The sequence below is a fragment of the Vipera ursinii genome (genome assembly GCF_947247035.1).
Source record: "Vipera ursinii genome assembly, chromosome: 16".
Taxonomy (NCBI): domain Eukaryota; kingdom Metazoa; phylum Chordata; class Lepidosauria; order Squamata; family Viperidae; genus Vipera; species Vipera ursinii.
In genome coordinates, this window is record NC_139529.1 from 6,896,751 (window position 1) to 6,903,159 (window position 6,409).

Below are 6,409 nucleotides of genomic sequence, written 5' to 3' on the forward strand. Positions count from 1 at the left end.
TCTGCTTTGCCCCAGGGAAAAATCTGGGCCAAAACCTTTTCGGAGCGGACTTTATCCTAGTTTTTCTTCGTTCTGAGCAGGTGATTATACATTGAAATAATCCAAGATTTCATTCCGGGAAGAAACGGCTGGGAAAGGAACATGGAGCAGAGGGAGCAGCGAAGAAAGTTGGTATTTTCTGGAGAGAATGCCGATTTTTTCCAGAATTGTACTTGGAGTCTCCCGCAGGGGTAGATTGCTGAATTGTCTCCGTCCGTCTGAAGCTCTGGAGGAAATAGGGAAAAGCAAGGAAGCGCATTTTCTAAATTATTTCTTTGGCTCTACATTAACAGCTCCATGAAAGGAAGCGTTTCGACCAAGGTGCTTTCTCAAAAGGCAACTGGACTCGGGTTTTTCCTTGAAGACCTTTCGCTTCTCACCCGAGAAGCTTCTTCGGTTCTGACTGAGAAGCAAAACACTTTCAGGGAAAAAGCACCTTTCAGCCAAGCCGTGGTTTGGTAGATTAGGCAGCCAATACGCATGATGGCGGTCCGATCTACGTAACCAGGGCAGAATAAACCAAAGTGTCCTCCTTAGGCGTGTAAGAAGGGAGCTCAACCGAAACACCTGTTCCTTACTACACGCCTCCACTCTTTGAGAGTCTCCCCTCAACTGCTCTTGAACAAGGAGGCTCGGTTCCGGGCACCGAGTCTATCCGTACAGGTAGTCCTCGACTTACGACCGCATTTGAGCCCAAAATGTCTGCTGCAAAGACAGACCAGTCGTTTGGTGAGTTTTGCCCCCTTTTATGACCTTTCTTGCCCCCGTTGTTAAGTAGATCGCTGCAGTTGTTAAGTGGGTAGCACGGCTGCTAAGCGAAATTGGGCTTCCTGGCCCGAAGGTCGCTAAACGAACTGTTGTAAGTCGAGGACTGCCTGTCTCTCTCTCTCTCTCCATCCCAGGTACTGTCCATCCCCCACTATACACACAGACCAAGTCTGTCAATATCTTTCCCCACACACACACACACACACACACACACACACACACACACACCCTCCTTCCCAGATTTTAAAATCTATTTACAGGGCCACTGCAACCTCTTCTGACAATCCTACGCACGTCATCCATTCTGCTAGGAATTTAGAACAGGAAAAAGAAAACAGGTGACTTTTCCCCACCTTACACCATCAACCTCGAGGAAGCAAAGCTGATTCTTTTTCTTCCCCACCCTCCACCCCAGTGTCCTTATTCCATTTAGGAGCTGCTGCTAGCAAGTCTCTCCTTCCACGTTAAGCCAAAACTAATTCGGAGCCACTGAGGCTTGTCTTTGAGGTGAACCACCTCCGGAGAGATTTTATTTTATTTTTTACGTTCCTCCGTCTTCTCTGGGACATGAAAAGGTACATATAGAGAGAAGAGTTTCTCTCCAAGATTCTCCTTTGCTCTCCTTTTCCCCCATCTCTGGCTTGACCCCCTGGGGGTTGGTGACGCTGGCCAAAGTTTGAGAGAGTGGCTGATTTGTGCATAGGGTGTGCCGCCCCCCCCTGCTCTTCTTCAATCCCTTCTGTCCAACGTGGAGCTAGCAACCCGGATGTGAAACTAATAAGTCAATAGAAAGAAGATGCGATGCATTCATTGTTTTGTGTTAGTTTGCAGAGTAAAGCTTTCCTTGAAATAGGAAGCTAATGCCTTTCTGGGCGGAATATTATTTTTATTTCCTTAGTTCCAAGGCCATTGGCTGCGTGGGACAAAGAGTAGCTACAACGGAAACTCTGCCTGATTAGTAAAACCTTTCTGCTACGTTTGAACTGATCATTAATCTCTTTAAAAAAAAAAATTCAGGCATTGCCTGGTGGTGATGGAATCTAAGGGCTTTTACAGAGAGCAACGTGTGTATGAGGTTTCCATCTCGATAAGGGGGAGACAAATGCTTCATACTGTATATTCCTATATAAGAATAGCTTATATAGTAGTAGCTTATATAGTAGTAGCTCCCAACTATGCGATAGAAACAACGTTCTATCGACATTCTATACCTTCCGGATAATCAGATCTTCACTTAGATTCTCTTCTTTTCAGCTAGAGAAAGCTAAGGAAATGGGCAGGGTCACTCTCAAGTGAGTTCTCTTCTAGGTAAGGTTGTTTAAGGACACACTTCTATCTCCTGGTGACATCGTCAACATGTTGTCCAGGGTCTGACAATCCTGAGCAGGGATTTATTTGGGTCCCTAGGCCCCAACACCAGCTTCCAAGTGGTAGCAGCACCTAGCCAAACTTGCCTGACCTCAAAAGGTCAGCTCTTGGCCCTACATGGATGAAATCCTTCCCAGGAAACTTCAAGGTTGTAGGTTAGGAAGTGAGGACACCTCGTCCCAGTGGGTCCCAGATCCCCTGCAAACCAGGTGGCTCAGTTCAAGCCATGGCGTGAACTTAGGGCAGCCCCCAAAGCCCTGTGGCTTTCGGCTCTTGGGGTTCGCCAACTCCATGAGCAAAGGTCAGATGCCTCTTCTGATCTCCAGGGAGAACTTCTGCCACTTGATCCAAGCTCTTCCGTAACTTGGATGGCCAGGTTTTAGCTGACGTAGTTGCCTTAGAAGCAACCCGCTAACTTGGCCTGAAATGAAGCCACCTGTTCTCCACTTCTGGTCCCAAGCGAAGATCTTCTTCAACTCAGTTAGACAACTGGCTTTTCCTGGTGCAGAATCTTCTTAGCTGCCTAAATCCTGGGCTGTCAGAGAAGAGCAGGCAGAGCTAGGAGGGCAGAGTTAAGCATGTCATCAGCTTAAGAGTCGTTATGTTGCAACAAATGGTCTACTAACCCCTCTTGAATTCCGTTGACTGGTGCCAACTTGGTGTTGAACTTGACTTGGCTAGATTCTTGTGTATAGGCTTGAATAAATCCTCTCTGCTGCACCCTCACGGAGGGTCCCGATTCTTGACACCTGACATTAATCCAGTCAACTGAAGTTCGGCACTAAATTGGTGCTAGATGAGGGACAATGGAATTCAGGAGGGGACTGCTTGTGGCAACATGAGGACTCTAAGCTGGTGAGACATTTAACTCCATCTCCCAGGTTCTGCCCGCTCTTCTCCTACAAGGGAAAGCCATCGTTGATAGCGGTGTGACCAGAGACCAGAAGGCAACTTTGATACATCAGGACTGCGGTTCTTCCTTGCACGGTTACTTTTATTTTGTAACGTACAATTGCAGGATTAAATTAATGCGCTAAATGTGTGGAACCATCTGCCATCTGGACCTTCTGGGCTCTAACACCGGGAGAGATCCCTTGCTAAATCCCACCCATTCGGACACTCGCTGTACGTTGAGTATGGAATCTTCCAACGCTGTCTAGGGCCACTATATTAGGTGTTCACCATGGAGGATAGGAAGATGTTCTACCTACACCAAAGTTTCTCGTGGGGGGTCTTCTAATATTACGATCTTATCTGAGGGCATCGTAGCTTACAAATCCTGGTCTATAGCAATAAATATTGGGGAACGATGAGGTCAAGGATCTATTTCTCTATAGTCATTTGGTCCCCAGGTGCAAGTGTGTGTTTTGTAACAAGGCTTTGGTGTCTTGGTTCTGAGATAATCCTTTCTGAGATATGGACTGCATATAGACTCAGTGTCATTGTAACATGCGGTTTGGGCAGAAATCTGAGGTTAGGGCAGAAACAAGGTTAAATTTGGCCCCTAATCTGTCTTATCCTTTAAAATGAAATGGTAGCTGGTTGAATCAGATGGTTGTCATCTTAACATTTTATCCATATTGGTAATGGAATAAGCCTAGGACTTTGAAATAAAGTCACATTTTCCCAGTCTACCTAGAGGTGTTAGGACTAAGCTCCCATGATTCCCAGCCCAAATGGATGAATCTGGGATTTGTAGTCGTGGTCCACCAAGACGGCGCCAGATGGAGAAGGCTGATGTATATATTTTCCGCACGAGAGTCTCAATGTCAACTGGATGGCTTTATGATGTCCCCAGTGTCTGGATGATTGAAAGGCTGTATCAACTCGGTATGGGTTCGAGGAATACATGGGCGGGGAAAATAAGCATTTCATAGCCACGGGTGGCTCAATCAGGCCCGAAGAGGACCCTCATTCCCCTTCCAGAGCAAACGGGGGTGGTGTAATGAACAGCGTGCTGCATATTCACCAGAAAACCCCAGGTTCGAATCCTCACACAGCCATGAAAATCACGGGGTGACCTTAGGTCAGTCGCCTCCCTCAGCCTACCTACCTCGCAGGGTTGTTGTGAAGATGAAAGGGTGCAGAGTAGGGAAAGAGCCGTGAGTTCTTTGCCTTCGGGAGGAAGGAGAAGAACTGAACTGTCATTTTATTTGGGAAATAAAGACTGTACAGATAAAGAAGAAAGGGGGGGAAAATGACTTTCCCATATCCAACCTAGCCAGTTTTGAGATTTTGGAACGGCATGGACTGGGGTCTTGGATATCACACCTGGCGTGTCCTGAAGACCCCTGTGATGGGAAACTGGTCCCAGCCAAGAGGAACAGGCAAAGCAACCGACTCTTGCATGCCGTGGAAAAACCACCTGCTTTAAAACCGCCGTTTCGGCTTCCCAAGAGACCACCAGCTGTCAACGGGACAGGCGGCTCGCCTTTTCCGCAGCAGAAGCCCAACCGTGCGCGTCTTTCCTTTTCTTCCCCCCCCCCAATTCTCCTCTTCAAAGAGCATCCACTCCTCTTGGATGCGGCGGGAAGCCTATGAACTGAAGACGTGTTTTGCTGAATTAACACCAAGGGCAACGGACCTGTGTGTAGCGTATTCGTGACTTCTCGTAGGTCTTGTTTAAGGAGCACTCGACGTGTCCCTCCTTGGTAAGATCCAGCGCCATCGCTCTAAATCTTGCTCAACCTTCTTCCTTTAGTGTCCTTAATGAAGAGTGACTTGGTCGGTTCACGGCCTGCCGGTTCGAGCTGGCTGGCTTCTCTTACGCTGGTTTCTTAAAACCAGGCGGAGGTTTCTTAGCTTTTCAGACGTTGGTTTAATAAAAAGAAACCTTGAGGATGACGGTAGCCTTGTTCTCCTTCCTTGTCTCCTGTCCTGGTGTTTGCTCCTAGACGCTTTACCATGTGGCGTTTTTATGCTCCTCAGCGTTTTTATGCTTAAATACGTGGTGGCTCAGTGGGTTAGGACGCTGAGCTTGTCCATCAGAAGGTCGGCAGTTTGGCGGGTCGAATCCCGAGTGCCGCGTAGCAGAGTGAGCGCCTGTTACTCGTCCCAGCTTCTGCCAACCTAGCAGTTCGAAAGCACATAAAAATGCAAGTAGAAAAATAGGGACTGCTCCAGTGGGAAGGTAACCACGTTCCGTGCGCCTTTGGTGTCTAGTCATGCCGGCCACATGACCACGGAGACGTCCCCGGACAAGCGCTGGCTCTTCGGCTTTGAAACGGAGATGAGCACCGGCCCCTAGAGTTGGAAATGACTAGCACGCATGTGCGGGGGAACCTTTACCTTTACGGGCAGGTGGGATGGCCAGAGCATCTCACCAACTAGCCCCAAGGTGCTTTTTTTTCCAAAAGGCAACTGGACTCTCCTTGGGGTTTTTTGTGTTTTTGTGTGTGTGTATTTTTCTTTGAAAGCCTTTCGCTTCTCACCCAAGCACTGACGAAGGGGATTGGATGAGAAGCGAAGCGTTTTCAAGGGAAACTAACACCCATCCCCCCCCCAAGAAAGTCCAGTTGCCTTTTGGAAAAGCATCTTTGGGAGAAACCACGATCTGGATGATTGAGAATCTCCAGAGACATCTCGCCAAACATGGAGAAATGCTGGATTTTGCATCCATCGACGGGTCCTTTTCCATAGGAAGAGCCATGAAGATTTTTTTCCCCTTTTGGTGTAAGTAGCACCTTATATTTCCTTGTTATCTTTCCTTGTGGAGTGGAAGAGGAGGAGGAGGAGGGAGGAGGAGGAGGAGGAGGAGGAGGAGGAGGAGGAGGAGGAGGAGGAGGAGGAGGACTGCAGGGTCCTCGGTGCTCTCTGAGCTTGGTTGTTTTCTTGGAGACATTTCATTACCCAATCGAGTAACATGATCGGTACTAAAGGTGAGCGTGATTTGCAGGTACTGTCCACAAACAGAACAAGCCCCACTCCCTTCTAGCACTGATAATGTTATCTGGATGGGTCATGAAATGTCTGCAAGGAAACCACCCAGCTCAGAGACCGCCAAGGACCCCCACAGTTCAATCCCGAGCTACGAATATTCTCTTTATCTAAGTTACCTAAGTCTTTTTTTCCTGTTGCCATTTTGAAGTAACTCTGGAGGACGCGCAAATCTGGCAAGCTGGAAAAGGTAGAACTGAGCCAAACCATTTTCATCTCTAGGCCTTTCATGCCTCAATACAAGTCATAAAAAGCACTCCAAACGTCTCAAGAATGTAGCTGATTTGACGAGAAAGGT